At 41.0% G+C, this 18,619-nt stretch overlaps 1 protein-coding gene across 4 annotated transcripts in view; it reads right to left on the bottom strand.

Moving 5' to 3' along the window:
* PCBD1 (pterin-4 alpha-carbinolamine dehydratase 1) overlaps positions 1-18,619 on the bottom strand; it is a 51,317-nt gene that overhangs the window by 18,666 nt on the left and 14,032 nt on the right. The window lies entirely within an intron of this gene.

The following is an 18,619-nucleotide window of genomic DNA, read 5'->3' as shown; positions in this document are numbered from 1 at the left end:
TCAGCCGGGACAGGGAGCTTCAGCAGCTCAGAGGAGAGTGCAGCCAGCCAGCTTGCAGCAGGCAGAACAGAGAGAGACCAGCACAGACAGTCCCGGCCACCTCGTTGCACTCCGCAGCCCAGATGCGCATCTGCTGGAGCACGTGGGGCTGGGTGCTGAAACTTGGGCTTCAGCAGATAGACCCAGGGAGAGGACGGGTTGGCTGCACAGAGATAGCCCAAAGGGGCTGGAGTGTGGTCCAGGCTGCAACCAGGCGTGTGTGCAGGACAGAGTATGGGTTGGTCACAGAAGCCCCGTTATTAACGTGCACACCAAGGGAGTGGGGGGACTCGCCATAGCAGCCTCGTTCTCGGGGCTTACAGTGGGCACGGCTCCCCCCCTACAGCTCTGGGGGCCTGCGAGTGCTGGCGGGTTGCCCATGTGCAGAGGCAGGGCTGAAATCTGAGGCGTGTGACTTCAGTGGATTTATGTGCTGCAGGCAGCTTTGTACCTTCATTGCCTGTGGGACACCTGAGCAGATTACTGGTGCTCCTGTAGCTATGGCGGGTCCGGCATTAGTAGCTGCAGGCTTTGTGGGCCCCGTGCATGCAGATGCATGGTCAGGGCCTGAGATGACTCCTTAGCTCCCACGGCGGGTCTAGGTGTGCAACTACAGCGGTCCCCATGCCTGACTTTGGCGGATCTGTGCTAGTGGCTTTGTGAGCACAGCACCTGAGGTACACCTGGGAGACTGCCTGCATTCCCATGGCTGACTCGGGGCCGAGGGCAGTGCCAACAACAGGGTACTTTGTGAGCCCGCACAACAGGTGACAGGCAACACCACAGAGTGCATTTCCTAGTGGACAGCTCCGGTGGAAGAATACTCAGTGGCTCCTCTCTCAGCGGGAGTGCTCCAGTCCTGCCTACCTCACACCACAGCTCAGAAATGGATCTGGGGCTTCTTCTCCAACAACTGGGGAGCAGACCCGCCCCAAAGAGGGCTGTGACAACCACAGAGCAAAGAGGAGGCCCTGCTGAACATCCAGTGCAGGCTCTGGTCACCACAACACCTATCGTACCTCCTATAACATCCAGCACAACCTGAAGACAGACATGGCAGGCGTCCACACTAAAAAGTCCTCGCACCAAAAATATCAGGCCACACAGGGATGCTCCCACAGAAAAACAGCCCTTCAAGACCACAGTATATAACTTTGTCTTAAATCCATAGAGTCAGGAAATTTAAGTGAAATGAAAAGGCAGAGGAACTACTCCCAATTAAAATAAGAAAATCCCCTGAAAGAGCAAATAATGAAACAGACCTCTACAGACTACCAGACCCCCAGTTCAAGAAGGAGGTGGTAAAGATACAGAAAGAATTAAGAAAGGCTATCAACAAATACAAATCACTGTAAAAAGGACCTAGAAACTATAAAGGGGAGACAATTAAAATTATAAAACTCACTTGCCAAGATGAAAGCCAACCTAAAGGCAATAAATAGCAAACTAAATAATGCAGAAGAATGAATAAGTGATCTGGAAGATAGAGTAATGGAAATCACCCAATCAGAACAGCAGACAGAAAGACAAGAAAAAGCAATATATGAGATCTATGGGATAATATAAAGCATGTCAATCTACGCACAATAGGAATCCCAGTAGAAGAAGAAAAAGGGGATCAAAAATGTATTCGAAGAAATTATAGCTGAAAATTTCCCAAACCTAAAGAAGGAAACATATCCAGGTATAGGAAGCACAGAGGGTCCAAAACAAGATGAACCTGAAGAGAACTACACCAAGACACATTATAATTAGAATGGCAAAAGTGAAAAATAAACGGAGGATTCTAAGGACAGCAAGGAAAAAACAAGGAATTAATTACAAGTGAACCACCATAAGACTATGAGCTGACCGCAATACAGAAGCACTGCAGGCCAGAAGGGAGTGGCAAGATATATTCAAAGTCCTGAAATGGAAAAACCTGCCACCTAGGATACTCTAACCAGCAAGATTATCATTTAGAATAGAAGGAGAATTTCTCAGAGAAGAAAAAACTAAAAGAAAACAGTAATACTAAAATCTATCCTAAAAGAAATATTGAAAGGTATTCTCTAAATAGAAAAGAAGAATCTATAGGAAAGAGAAAATCACACAATTGGAAAAAAAAGTCACTTAAATAAACCAGTACAGAGATTGAGGAAAAATAATCAAAAAAATTTTTCTGAAAGTGATGATAGCCACATTGAACAGCAAAAGTATAAATGAGATATAAAAGAGGACATCAGAGTCATAAAATGTGGGGGAAGAAAGTAAGACAATGTAGATTTTTCTTCTTAGACTATGCTTGAGCCTATATGGCTACCAGTCTAAAGCAAGTAGATACAGTAATGGGTAAACGTACTTGAAAACAGGGTAATCACAAAACAAAAACATATTCACAAAAAACGAAGAGAACAAAAAGCATAATACAAAAGAAAACCATCAAATCACAAAAGGAAAAAAAAGAAAGAAATACAAACTCAATAAGAAAACAAGATTTAAAATAGCAATAAAAAATATCTTTCCATAATTACCTTAAATGGCAATGGACTAAATGCTCCAATCAAAACACACAGACTGGCAGACTGGATAATAAAACAAGAGTCTACAATATGCTGGCTATAACAGACCCACTTTAGGGTGAAGGACACACATAGATTGAAAGTGAGGTAATCAAAAACAATATTTCTTGCAAATGGAAATGACAATAAAGCAGGGGGTAGCAATATTCATATCAGACAAAATAGACTTTAAAGCCAAGGCCATAAAGAAACAAAGAAAAACACTATATAATAAAGGTATCAATACAAGAAGAGGATATGACACTCATTAACATATATGCACCTATTATAGGAGCACTTAAATACATAAAACAAATGTTAAGAGACATAAAGGGAGAAACTGATGGGAATATAATAATAGTGGGAGATTTTAACAGCCCACTGACATTAATAAAGAGATCTTCTAGATAGAAAATTGATAAGGGAAAAGAGATCCTAAATGACACAGTAGAACAGTTAAACTTAATAGATATTTTCAGCATATTACATCCAAAAAACTAGAATACACATTCTATTCAAGTGCACATAGAACATTTTCTAGAACAGGCCACATACTGTCTCACAAAACAAGCCTAAACAAATTTAAGATAGAAATTTGAAGTATCTTTTCTAACCACAATGGCATGAAACTAGAAATCAACCAGAGAGAGAAAGGAAAAGAAAAGACTTATATGGAGACCATACAACATGCTACTAAAAAACCAATGGGTGAACAATGACATAAAAGAGGAAATTTTTAAAAACCATGAGACGAACAACAATGAAAATCTAACCATACCAAATCTCTGGGACGAAGCAAAAGCAGTCCTAAGAGGGAAGTATAGAGCCATACAAGTCTTCCTAAAAAATAAGAAAAATCTCAAATAAACAACCTAACCTACCACCTAAGAAAATCAGAAAAAGAATACACAAAACCTAAAGGTAACATAAGAAATGTAATAATAAAGATCAGAGAGAAAATAAAATAGAGATGAAGAAAAATGTAAAAATTCAAAAAAACCAAGAGCAAGAGTTGGTTTTTTGAAAGAGTAAACATAATGGACAAACCTCTGGCCAGGAACACCAAGAAGAAAAGAAAGAGGACCTGAGTTAAAAAAATAAGAAATGGAAGAGAAGGAGAAACAAACTTCTGAATTGTTTTGTCTCCTTTGCTGCACGTGCTGTTATCACCAGTCAGTGCACTGTGATGCACAAGGGCTAGGGTGAAATGGAAATTTCTCTTTTAGGAAACAGGAAATAGGTTACGAATAAAAGAATGCTCATCCACTGAAAGGAGATGGTCTCTCTCTGGGCATCAGTGTTGACTGAATGCAGAGAACCTGGAAATTGATTCAGGAGTTTTGGAAACTAAACAAAAAAAAATCACCGAGGGGCTTCCCTGGTGGCGCAGTGGTTAAGAATCCACCTGCCAATGCAGGGGACACGGGTTCAAGCCCTGGCCCGGCAAGATCCCACATGCCGCAGAGCAACTAAGCCCGTGTGCCACAACCACTGAGCCTGCGCTCTAGAGCTCACGTGCCACAACTACTGAAGCCTATGCACCTAGAGCCTGTGCTCCGCAACAAGAGAAGCCACCGCATCACAACGAAGAGTAGCCCCTGCTTGCCGCAACCGGAGAAAGCCCATGCACAGCAACCAAGACCCAACACAGCCAAAAAAAAAATCACTGAACATCATCATGATTGTCAAATTCTAACCAGAACTGAAACCAGCCGTGTGGCTGACAGGGTCTTGGTGCTCCAGCCGGGTGTCAGGCCTGTGCCTCTGAGGTGGGAGAGCCGAGTTCAGGATATTGGTCCACCAGAGCCCTCCCGGCTCCACATAACATCAAACAGCAAAAGCTCTCCCAGAGATCTCCATCTCAACGCTAAGACCCAGCTCCACTCAACAACCAGCAAGCTACAGTGTTGGATAGCCTATGCCAAACAACTAGCGAGACAGGAACACAACCCCACCCATTACAAGAGAGGCTGCCTAAAATCATAATAAGCTCACAGACACCCCCAAACACACCACTGGACATGGTCCTGCCCACCAGAAAGACAAGATCCAGCCTCATCCACCAGAACACAGGAACTAGTCCTCTCCACCAGGAAGCCTACACAACCCACTGAACCAACCTTAGGCACTGGGGGCAGACACCAAAAACAACGAGAACTATGAACCTGCAGCCTGTGAAAAGGAAACCCCAAACACAGTAAGTTAAGCAAAATGAGAAGACAGAGAAACACACAGCAGATGAAGAAGCAAACTAAAAACCCACCGGACCAAACAAACGAAGAGGAAATAGGCAGTGTACCTGAATAAGAACTCTGAGTAATGATAGTAAAGATGATCCAAAATCTTGGAAATAGAATGAAGACAATACAAGAAACGTTTAACAAGGACCTAGAAGAACTAAAGAGCAAACAAACAGTGATGAACAACACAATAAATGAAATTAAAAATTCTCTAGAAGGAATCAATAGCAATAACTGAGGCAGAAGAACGGATAAGTGACCTGGAAGATAAAATGGTGGAAATAACTACTGCAGAGCAGAATAAAGAAAAAAGAATGAAAAGAATTGAGGCCAGTCTTAGAGACCTCTAGGACAAAACTGAACACACCAACATTCGAATTACAGGGATCTCAGAAGAATAAGAGAAAAAGAAAGGGACTGAGAAAATATTTGAAGCAATTATAGTTGAAAACGTCCCTAATATGGGAAAGGGAATAGTCAATCAAGTCCAGGAAGCACAGAGAGTCCCATACAGGATAAATCCAAGGAGAAACACGCCAAGATACATATTAATCAAACTAACAAAAATTAAATACAAAGAAAAAATATTAAAAACAGCAAGGGAAAAACAACAAATAACACACAAGGGCATCCCCATAAGGTTAACAGCTGATCTTTCAGCAGAAACTCTGCAAGCCAGAAGGGAGAGGCAGGACATATTTAAAGTGATGAAGGGGAAAAACCTACAACCAAGATTATGCTACCCAGCAAGGATCTCATTCACATTCGACAGAGAAATTAAAAGCTTTACAGACAAGCAAAAGCTAAGAGAATTCAGCACCACCAAACCAGCTTTACAACAAATGCTAAAGGAACTCCTCTAGGCAGGAAACACAAGAGAAGGAAAAGACCTACAATAACAAACCCAAAACAATTAAGAAAATGGTAATAGGAACATATCAATAACTGCCTTAGATGTAAATGGATTAAATGCTCCAACCAAAAGACACAGACTGACTGAATGGATACAAAAACAAGACCCATATATATGCTGTCTAGAAGAGACCCAACTTCAGACCTAGGGACACATACAGACTGAAAGTGAGGAGATGGAAAAGATATTCCATGCAAATGGAAATCAAAAGAAAGCTGGAGTAGCAATTCTCATATCAGACAAAATAGACTTTAAAATGAAGACTATTACAAGAGACAAAGAAGGACACTACATAATGATCAAGGGATCTATCCAAGAAGAAGATATAACAGTTGTAAATATTTATGCACCCAACATAGGAGCACCTCAATACATAAGGCAAATGCTAACAGCCATAAAAGGGGAAATCGACAGTAAAACAATCATAGTAGGGGACTTTAACACCCCACTTTCACCAATGGACAGATCATCCAAAATGAAAATAAATAAGGAAACACAAGCTTTAAACGATACATTAAACAAGATGGACTTAATTGATATTTATAGGACATTCCATCCAAAAACAGCAGATTACACTTTCTTCTCAAGCATGCACAGAACATTCTCCAGGATAGATCACATCTTGGGTCACAAATCAAGCCTCAGTAAATTTAAGAAAACTGAAATCGTATCAAGCATCTTTTCTGACCACAATGCTTTGAGATTAGAAATCAATTACAGGGCAAAAACGTAAAAAACATAAACACATGGAGGCTAAACAATATGTTACTAAATAACCAGGAGATCACTGAAGAAATCAAAGAGGAAATCAAAGAATACCTAGAGACAAATGACAACGAAAACACGATGATCCAAAACCTATGGGATGCAGCAAAGCAGTTCTAAGAGGAAAGTTTATACCTATACAAGCCTACCTCAAGAAACAAGAAAAATCTCAAATAATCTAAACTTACACATAAAGGAACTAGAGAAAGAAGAACAAACAAACCCAAAGTCAGCAGAAGGAAAGAAATCATAAAGATCAGATCAGAAATAAATGAAAAAGAAATGAGGGAAACAATAGTAAAGATCATTAAAACTAAAAGCTGGTTCTTTGAGAAGATACAATTGATAAACCATTAGCCAGACTCATCAAGAAAAAAGGGAGAAGACTCAAATCAACAGAATTAGAAATGAAAAAGGAGAAGTAACAACTGACACTGAAAAAATACAAAGGATCAGGAGAGATTACTACAAGCAACTATATGCCAATAAAATGGACAACCTGGAAGAAATGGACAAATTCTTAGAAAAGTGCAACCTTCCGAACTGAACCAGGAAGAAAGAAAATATAAACAGACCAATCACAAGCACTGAAATTGAGACTGTGATTAAAAATCTTCTAACAGGGCTTCCCTGGTGGCGCAGTGGTTAAGAATCTGCCTGCCAATGCGGAAGACATGGGTTTGAGCCCTGGACCGGGAAGATCCCACATGACACGGAGCAACTAACTCCGTGTGCCACAACTACTAAGCCTGTGCCCTAGAGCCTTCGAGCCACAGCTACTGAAGCCCGCGTGCCTAGAGCCCGTGCTCCGCAACAGAAGCCACCTCAATGAGAAGCCTGCGCACAGCAACGAAGACCCAATGCAGCCATAAATAAATTAATTAAAAAAAAATCTTCCAACAAAGAAAAGTCCAGGACCAGATGGCTTCACAGATGAATTCTATCAAACATTTAGGGAAGAGCTAACACCCATCCTTCTCAAACTTCCAAAAAACTGTAGAGGAAGGAACATTCCCAAACTCATTCTATGAGGCCACCATCACCCTGATACCAAACCAGACAAAAATACTACAAAAAAAGAAAATTACAGACCAATATCACTGATGAACAGAGATGCAAAAATTGGCAACAAAATACTAGCACACAGAATCCAACAACACATTAAAAGGATCATACACCATGATCAAGTGGGATTTATCCCAGAGATGCAAGGATTTTTCAATATACGCAAATCAATTAATGTGATACACCATATTAACAAATTGAAGAATAAAAACAATATGATCATCTCAAGAGATGCAGAAAAAGCTTTCAACAAAATTCAACACCCATTTATGAAAAAAACCCTCCAGAAAGTAGGCAAAGAGATAACTTGCCTCAACATAATAAAGGCCATATATGACAAACCCACGGCCAACATCATTCTCAATGGTGAAAAACTGAATTCATTTCCACTAAGATCAGGAACAAGACAAGGCTGTCCACTCCCACTGCTGCTATTCAACATAGTTTTGGAAGTTTTAGCCACAACAAGCAGAGAAGAAAAAGAAATAAAAAGAATCCAAATCGGAAAAGAAGAAGTAAAGCTGTCACTGTTTGCAGATGACATGATACTATACACAGAGAATCCTAAAGATGCCACCAGAAAACTACTAGAACTAATCAATGAAGTTGTAAAGTTGCAGGATATAAAATTAATGCACAGAAATCTCTTGCATTCCTATACACTAATGATGAAAAATCTGAAAGAGAAATTAAGGAAACACTCCCATTTACCACTGCAACAAAAATAATTAAAAACTTAGGAATACACCTACCTAGGGAGACAAAAGACCTGTATGCAGAAAACTATAAGACACTGATGAAAGAAATTAAAGATGATACCAACAGTTGGAGAGATATACTATGTTCTTGGATTGGAAGAATCAATATTGTGAAAATGACTATACTACCCAAAGCAATCTGCAGATTCAATGCAATCCCTATCAAATTACCAATGGCATTTTTTTTTTACAGAACTAGAACAAAAAATCTTAAAATTTGTATGGAGACACAAAAGACCCCGAATAGGCAAAGCAGTATTGAGGGAGAAAAATGGAGCTGGAGGAGTGAGACTCCCTGACTTCAGGCTATACTGCAAAGCTACAGTAATCAAGACAATATGGTACTGGCACAAAAACAGAAATATAGATCAATGGAACAGGATAGAAAGCCCAGAGATAAACCCACGCACCTATGGTCAACTAATCTATGACGAAGGAGGCAAGGATATACAATGGAGAAAAGACAGTCTCTTCAATAAATGATGCTGGGAAAACTGGACAAGCTACATGTAAAAGAATGAAATTAGAACACTCCCTAAAACCATACACAAGTATAAACTCAAAATGGATTAGAGACCTAAACATAATACCGGACACTATAAAACTCTTAGAGAAAACAAAGGAGGAACACTCTTTGACATAAATCACAGCAAGATCTTTTTTGATCCACCTCCTAGAGTAATGCAAATAAAAACAAAAATAAACAAATGGGACCTAATGAAACTTAAAAACTTTTGCAAAGCAAACTACAAACAAGATGAAAAGACAACCCTCAGAATGGGAAAAAATATTTGCAAACGAATCAATGGACAAAGGATTAATCTCCAAAATATATAAACAGCTCATGCAGCTCAATATTACAAAAACAAACAACCCAATCAAAAAATGGGCAGGGGCTTCCCTGGTGGTGCAGTGGTTGAGAGTCCGCCTGCTGATGCAGGGGACACAGGTTCGTGCCCCGGTCTGGGAAGACCCCACATGCCATGGAGCAGCTGGGCCCGTGAGCCATGGTCGCTGGGCCTCCGCGTTCGGAGCCTGTGCTCCACAATGGGAGAGGCCACAACAGTGAGAGGCCTGTGTACCAAAAAAAAAAAAAAAATGGGCAGAAGACCTAAACAGACATTTCTCCAAAGAGGACATACAGATGGCCAAGAAGCACATGAAAAGCTGCTCAACATCACCTTATTAGAGAAATGCAAATCAAAACTACTACAATGATGGGCTTCCCTGGTGGCTTAGTGGTTAAGAATCTGCCTGCCAGTGCAGGGGACACGGGTTCAAGCCCTGGCCTGGGAAGATCCCACATGCCGTGGAGCAACTAAGCCCGTGTGCAACAACTACTGAAGCCCATGCGCCTAGAGCCCGTGCTCTGCAACAAGAGAAGCCACCACAATGAGAAGCCTACGCACCACAATGAAGAGTGGCCCCCGCTCACCACAACTAGAGAAAACCTGCATGCAGCAATGAAGACCCAATGCAGCCAAAAAAAATTTTCAAATAAAATAAATTTATTTAAAAAAAAACCTACAATGAGGTATCACCTCACACCAGTGAGAATGGGCATCATCAGAAAACCTACAAACAACAAATGCTAGAGAGGGTGTGGAGGAAAGGGGACCCTCTTGCACTGTTGGTGGGAATGTAAATTGATACAGCCACTATGGAGAACAGTATGGAGGGTCCTTAATAAACTAAAAATAGAATTACCATATGAACCAGCAGTCCCGCTACTGGGCATATACCCAGAGAGAACCATAATTCAAAAAGAAACATGCACCCCAAACTTCACTGCAGCACTATTTACAATAGCCAGGTCGTGGAAGCAACCTAAATGCCCATCTACAGACAAATGGATAAAGAAGATGTGGTACATATATACAATAGAATATTACTCAGCCATAAAAAGGAACGAAATTGGGTCATTTGTAGAGACGTGGATGAATCCAGAGACCGTCATACAGAGTGAAGTAAGTCAGAAAGAGAAAAACAAGTATCGCATGTTAACGCATATATGTGGAACCCAGAAAAATGGTGCAGATGAACTGGCTTGCAGGGCATAAATTGAGACACAGATGTAGAGAACAAACGTATGGACACCAAGGGGGGAAAGCAGCGGCGGGTGGGAGTGGTGGTGTGATGAATTGGGACTGACATGTACACAATGATGTGTATAAAATGGATGACTAATAAGAACCTGTATAAGAAAATAAAATAAATTTCAAAAATTCAAAAAAAAATATCTTCCAACAAACAAAAGCCCAGGACCAGATGGCTTCACAGGCAAATTCTATCAAACATTTAGAGAATAGCTAACACCTATCCTTCTCAAACTCTTCCAAAACATAGCAGAGGGCGGAACACTCCCAAACTCATTCTACGAGGCCATCATCACCTTGATACCAAAACCAGACAAAGATGTCACAAAGAAAGAAAACTACAGGCCAATATCACTGATGAATATAGATGCAAAAATCCTCAACAAAATACTAGCAAACAGAATCCAACAGCACATTAAAAGGATCATACACCATGATCAAGTGGGGTTTATCCCAGGAATGCAAGGATTCTTCAACATACACAAATCAATCAACGTGATACACCATATTAACAAACTGAAGGAGAAAAACCGTATGATCATCTCAATAGACGCAGAGAAAGCTTTTGACAAAATTCAACACCCATTTATGATAAAAACCCTGCAGAAAGTAGGCATAGAGGGAACTTTCCTCAACATAATAAAGGCCATATATGACAAACCCACAGCGAACATCATCCTCAATGGTGTAAAACTGAAAGCATTTCCTCTAAGATCAGGAACGAGACAAGGATGTCCACTCTCACCACTATTATTCAACATAGTTTTGGAAGTTTTAGCCACAGCAATCAGAGAAGAAAAAGCAATAAAAGGAATCCAGATCAGAAAAGAAGAAGTAAAACTGTCATTATTCACAGATGACATGATACTATACATAGAGAATCCTAAAGATGCTACCAGAAAACTACTAGAGCTAATCAATGAAGTTGGTAAAGTAGCAGGATACAAAATAATGCACAGAAATCTCTTGCATTCCTATACACTAATGATGAAAAATCTGAAAGAGAAATTAAGGAAACACTCCCATTTACCATTGCAACAAAAAGGATAAAATACCTAGGAATAAACCTAAGGAGACAAAAGACCTGTATGCAGAAAACTATAACACACTGATGAAAGAAATTAAAGATGATAGAAACAGATGGAGAGACATACCATGTTCTTGGACTGGAAGTATCACCATTGTGAAAATGACTCTACTACCCAAAGCAATCTACAGATTCAATGCAATCCCTATCAAACTACCAGCAGCATTTTTCACAGAACTAGAACAAAAACTTTCACAAGTTGTATGGAAACATAAAGACCCCGAATAGCCAAAGCAATCCTGAGAATGAAATAACAGAGCTGGAGGAATCAGGCTCACCGACTTCAGACTCTACTACAAAGCTACAGTAAGCAAGACAGTATGGTACTGGCACAAAAACAGAAATACCAATTAATGGAACAGGATAGAAAGCCCAGAGATAAACCCACACATATATGGTCAACCTTATCTTTGATAAAGGAGGCAAGAATATACAATGGAGAAAAGAGAGCCTCATCATTAAGTGATGCTGGGAAAACTGGACTGCTACATATAAAAGAATGAAATTAGAACACTCCCTAACACCATACAAAAAAATAAACTCAAGGGGGGACCTTGAAGATGGCAGAAGAGTAAGACGTGGAGGTCACCTTCCTCCCCACAGATACACCAGAAATACATCTACACGTGGAACAACTCCTACAGAACACCTACTGAACGCTGGCAGAAGACCTCAGACCTCCCAAAAGGCAAGAAACTCCCCACGTACCTGGGTAGGGCAAAAGAAAAAAAGGAAAAACAGAGACAAAAGAATAGGGACGGCACCTGCACCAGTGGGAGGGAGCTGTGAAGGAGGAAAAGTTTCCACACACTAGGAAGCCCCTTCGCGGGCGGAGACTGCGGGGGGGCGGAGGGGGGAGCTTCGGAGCCGCGGAGGAGAGCACAGCAACGGGTGCGGAGGGCAAAGCGGGGAGATTCCCGCACAGAGGATCGGTGCCGATCGGCACTCACCAGCCGGAGAGGCTTGTCTGCTCACCCGCCGGGGCGGGCGGGGCTGCGAGCTGAGGCTCTGAGGCTCGGGTTTCGGTTTCGGACGGAGCGCAGGGAGAGGACTGGGGTTGGCGGCTTGAACATAGCCTGAAGGGGTTAGTGCACCACGGCTAGCCGGGAGGGAGTCCGGGGAAAAGTCTGCACCTGCCGAAGAGGCAAGAGACTTTTTCTTCCCTCTTTGTTTCCTGGTGCGTGAGGAGAGGGGTTTAAGAACGCTGCTTGAGGGAACTCCGGAGACGGGCGCGAGCCGCGGCTAAAAGCGCGAACCCCAGAGACGGGCGCGAGCCGCGGCTAAAAGCGTGGACCCCAGAGACGGGCGCGAGCCGCGGCTAAAAGCGCGGACCCCAGAGACGGGCGGGAGACGATAAGGCTGCTGCTGCCGCCACCGAGGGGCCTGTGTGCGAGCACAGGTCACTCTCCACACCCCTCTTCCGCGGAGCCTGTGCAGCCCGCCACTGCCAGGGTCCCAGGATCCAGGGACAACTTCCCCCGGAGAACGCACGGCGCGCCTCAGGCTGGTGCAAAGTCACGCCGGCCTTTGCCGCCGCAGGCCCGCCCCGCACTCCGTGCCCCTCCCTCCCCGCCGGCCTGAGTGCGCCAGAGCCCCTGAATCAGCGCCAGAGCCCCCGAATCAGCGGCTCTTTTAACCCCGCCCTGTCTGAGCAAAAAACAGACGCCCTCCAGCGACCTACACGCAGTGGCAGGGCCAAATCCAAAGCTGAGCCCCTGGGAGCTGTGAGAACAAAGAGGAGAAAGGGAAACCTCTCCCAGCAGCCTCAGAAGCAGCGGATTAAAGCTCCACAATCAACTTGATGTGCCTGCATCTGTGGAATACCTGAATAGACAACCAATCATCCCAAATTAAGGAAGTGGACTTTAGGAGCAAGATCTACGATTTTTTCCCCTTTTCCTCTTTTTGTGAATGTGTATGTGTATGCTTCTGTGTGAGATCTTGTCTGTATATTCTTGCTTCCACCATTTGTCCTAGGGTTCTATCCGTCCATGGTTTTTTTAAAAAATTTTTTTCTTAATAATCAATTTTAATTTTAATAACGTTATTATACTTTACTTTCGTTCTTTCTTTCTTTCCTTCCTTCCTTCCCTCCTTTAGACAACGAATCATCCCAAATTGAGGAGGTGGTCTCTGACAGCAAAATTTATGATTTTTCCCCATTTACCTCTTTTAGTGAGGGTGTATGTGTATGCTTCTGTGTAAGATTTTGTCTGTATAGCTTTGCTTCCAACATTTGTCCTAAGGTTCTATCCGTCCCTTCTTTTTTTTTCTAAATAAGAATTTTTAAATTCAATAACTTTATTATATTTATTTTATTTTTACTGTATCTTCTTTCTTTCTGTCTTTTTTCCTTCTTTTCCTCCTTCCTTCCTTCCTCCCTCCCTCCCTCCTTTCTTTCCTTCTTGCCTTCTTTCCTTCTTTGCTTCTTTCTTCCTTCCTTCCTTCCTTCCCTCCTTTCCTTCTTTCTTTCCTCATACTTCTACTAATTCCCTCTACTTTTTCTCCCTTTTATTCTGAGCCGTGTGGATGAAAAGCTCTTGGTGCTCCAGCCAGGAGTCAGGGCTCTGCCTCTGAGGTAGGAGAGCCAACTTCAGGACACTGGTCAACAAGAGACCTCCCAGTTCCACATAATATCAAACGGCAAAAATCTCCCAGAGACCTCCATCTTAACACCAGCACCCAGCTTCACTCAACGACCAGCAAGCCACAGTGCTGGACAACCTATGCCAAACAACTAGCAATACAGGAACACAACCCCACCCATTAGCAGAGAGGCTGCCTAAAATCATAATAAGGCCACAGACACCCCAAAACACACCACCAGACGTGAACCTGCCCACTAGAGAGACAAGATCCAGCCTCATCCACCACAACACAGGCACTAGTCCCCTCCACCAGAAAGCCTACACAACCCACTGAACCAACCTTAGCCACTGGAGACAGACATCAAAAACAGCAGGAACTAGGAACCTGCAGCCTGCAAAAAGGAGACCCCAAACACAGTAAGATAAGCAAAATGAGAAGACAGAAAAACACACAGCAGACAAAGGAGCAAGATAAAAATGCACCAGACCTAACAAATGAAGAGGAAATAGGCAGTCTACCTGAAAAAGAATTCAGAATAATGATAGTAAGGATGATCCGAAATCTTGGAGATAGAATGGACAAAATGCAAGAATCAGTTAACAAGGACCTAGAAGAACTAAAGATGAAACAAGCAACGATGAACAACACAATAAATGAAATTAAAAGTACTCTAGATGGGATCAATAGCAGAATAACTGAGGCAGAAGAACGGATAAGTGACCTGGAAGATAAAATAGTGGAAATAACTACTGCAGAGCAGAATAAAGAAAAAAGAATGAAAAGAACTGAGGACAGTCTCAGAGACCTCTGGGACAACATTAAACGCACCAACATTCGAATTATAGGGGTTCCAGAAGAAGAAGAGAAAAAGAAAGGGACTGAGAAAATATTTGAAGAGATTATAGTTGAAAACTTCCCTAATATGGGAAAGGAAATAGTTAATCAACTCCAGGAAGCACAGAGAGTCCCATCCAGGATAAATCCAAGGAGAAACACACCAAGACACATATTAATCAAACTGTCAAAAATTAAATACAAAGAAAGCATATTAAAAGCAGCAAGGGAAAAACAACAAATAACACATAAGGGAATCCCCATAAGGTTAACAGCTGATCTCTCAGCAGAAACCCTACAAGCCAGAAGGGAGTGGCAGGACATACCGAAAGTGATGAAGGAGAAAAACCTGCAGCCAAGACTACTCTACCCAGCAAGGATCTCATTCAGATTTGATGGAGAAATTAAAACCTTTACAGACAAGCAAAAGCTGAGAGAGTTCAGCACCACCAAACCAGCTTTACAACAAATGCTAAAGGATCTTCTCTAGGCAAGAAACACAAAGAGAAGGAAAAGACCTATAATAACGAACCCAAAACAATTTAGAAAATGGGAATAGGAACATACATATCGATAATTACCTTAAATGTAAATGGACTAAATGCTCCCACCAAAAGACACAGATTAGCTGAATGGATACAAAAACAAGACCCTTATATATGCTGTCTACAAGAGACCCACTTCAGACCTAGAGACACATACAGACTGAAAGTAAGGGGATGGAAAAAGATATTCCATGCAAATGGAAACCAAAAGAAAGCTGGAGTAGCAATACTCATATCAGATAAAATAGACTTTAAAATAAGGACTATTAAAAGAGATAAAGAAGGACACTACATAATGATCAAGGGATCGATCCAAGAAGAAAATATAACAATTGTAAATATTTATGCACCCAACATAGGAGCACCTCAATACATAAGGCAAATGCTAACAGCCATAAAAGGGGAAATCGACAGTAACACATTCATAGTAGGGGACTTAAACACTCCACTTTCATCCATGGACAGATCATCCAAAATGAAAATAAATAAGGAAACACAAGCTTTAAATGATACATTAAATAAGATGGACTTAATTGATATTTATAGGACACTCCATCCAAAAACAACAGAATACACATTTTTCTCAAGTGCTCATGGAACATTCTCCAGGATAGATCATATCTTGGGTCACAAATCAAGCCTTGGTAAATTTAAGAAAATTGAAATTGTATCAAGTATCTTTTCTGACCACAACGCCATGAGACTAGATATCAATTACAGGAAAAGATCTGTAAAAAATACAAACACATGGAGGCTAAACAATACACTACTTAATAATGAAGTGATCACTGAAGAAATCAAAGAGGAAATCAAAAAATACCTAGAAACAAATGACAATGGAGACACAACGACCCAAAACTTGTGGGATGCAGCAAAAGCAGTTCTAAGGGGGAAGTTTATAGCAATACAAGCCCACCTTAAGAAGCAGGAAACATCTCGAATAAGCAACCTAACCTTGCACCTCAAGCAATTAGAGAAAGAAGAACAAAAAAACCCCAAAGCTGGCAGAATGAAAGAAATCATAAAAATCAGATCAGAAATAAATGAAAAAGAAATGAAGGAAACAATAGCAAAGATCAATAAAACTAAAAGCTGGTTCTTTGAGAAGATAAACAAAATAGATAAACCACTAGCCCGACTCATCAAGAAAAAAAGGGAGAAGACTCAAATCAATAGAATTAGAAATGAAAAAGGAGACGTAACAACTGACACTGCAGAAACACAAAGGATCATGAGAGATTACTACAAACAACTCTATGCCAATAAAATGGACAACCTGGAAGAAATGGACAAATTCTTAGAAATGCACAACCTTCTGAGACTGAACCAGGAAGAAATAGAAAATATGAACAGACCAATCACAAGCACTGAAATTGAAACTGTGATTAAAAATCTTCCAACAAACAGAAGCCCAGGACCAGATGGCTTCACAGGCGAATTCTATCAAACATTTAGAGAAGAGCTAACACCTATCCTTCTCAAACTCTTCCAAAATATAGCAGAGGGAGGAACACTCCCAAACTCCTTCTACGAGGCCACCATCACCTTGATACCAAAACCAGACAAGGATGTCACAAAGAAAGAAAACTATAGGCCAATATCACTGATGAACATAGATGCAAAAATCCTCAACAAAATACTAGCAAACAGAATCCAACAGCACATTAAAAGGATCATACACCATGATCAAGTGGGATTTATCCCAGGAATGCAAGGATTCTTCAACATACACAAATCAATCAACGTGATACACCATATTAACAAATTGAAGGAGAAAAACCATATGATCATCTCAATAGACGCAAAGAAAGCTTTTGACAAAATTCAACACCCATTTATGATAAAAACCCTGCAGAAAGTAGGCATAGAGGGAACTTTCCTCAACATAATAAAGGCCATATATGACAAGCCCACAGCGAACATCATCCTCAATGGTGAAAAACTGAAAACATTTCCACTAAGATCAGGAACAAGACAAGGTTGCCCACTCTCACCACTCTTATTCAACATAGTTTTGGAAGTTTTAGCCACAGCAATCAGAGAAGAAAAGGAAATAAAAGGAATCCAAATCGGAAAAGAAGAAGTAAAGCTGTCACTGTTTGCAGATGACATGATCCTATACATAGAGAATCCTAAAGATGCTACCAGAAAACTACTAGAGCTAATCAATGAATTTGGTAAAGTGGCAGGATACAAAATTAATGCACAGAAATCTCTGGCATTCCTATATACTAAGGATGAAAAATCTGAAAGTGAAATCAAGAAAACACTCCCATTTACCATTGCAACAAGAAGAATAAAATATCTAGGAATAAACCTACCCAAGGAGACAAAAGACCTGTATGCAGAAAATTATAAGACACTGATGAAAGAAATTAAAAATGATACAAATAGATGGAGAGATATACCATGTTCTTGGATTGGAAGAATCAACATTGTGAAAATGACTCTACTACCCAAAGCAATCTATAGATTCAATGCAATCCCTATCAAACTACCACTGGCATTTTTCACAGAACTAGAACAAAAAATTTTGCAATTTGTATGGAAACACAAAAGACCCCGAATAGCCAAAGCAATCTTGAGAACGAAAAAAGGAACTGGAGGAATCAGGCTCCCTGACTTCAGACTATACTACAAAGCTACAGTAATCAAGACAGTATGGTACTGGCACAAAAACAGAAAGATAGATCAATGGAACAGGATAGAAAGCCCAGAGATAAACCCATGCACATATGGACATCTTATCTTTGATAAAGGTGGCAGGAATGTACAATGGAGAAAGAACAGCCTCTTCAATAAGTGGTGCTGGGAAAACTGGACAGGTACATGTAAAAGTATGAGATTAGATCACTCCCTAACACCATACACAAAAATAAGCTCAAAATGGATTAAAGACCTAAATATAAGGCCAGACACTATCAAACTCTTAGAGGAAAACATAGGCAGAACACTCTATGACATAAATCACAGCAAGATCCTTTCTGACCCACCTCCCAGAGTAATGGAAATAAACCCAAAAATAAACAAATGGGACCTAATGAAACTTCAAAGCTTTTGCACAGCAAAGGAAACCATAAACAAGACCAAAAGACAACCCTCAGAATGGGAGAAAATATTTGCAAATGAAGCAACTGACAAAGGATTA

The sequence above is a fragment of the Pseudorca crassidens genome, chromosome 16 (genome assembly GCF_039906515.1).
Source record: "Pseudorca crassidens isolate mPseCra1 chromosome 16, mPseCra1.hap1, whole genome shotgun sequence".
NCBI classification, from domain to species: Eukaryota; Metazoa; Chordata; class Mammalia; order Artiodactyla; family Delphinidae; genus Pseudorca; species Pseudorca crassidens.
The sequence above is the reverse complement of the archived record's forward strand: the minus strand, read 5'-3'. Positions and strand labels throughout refer to the sequence as shown.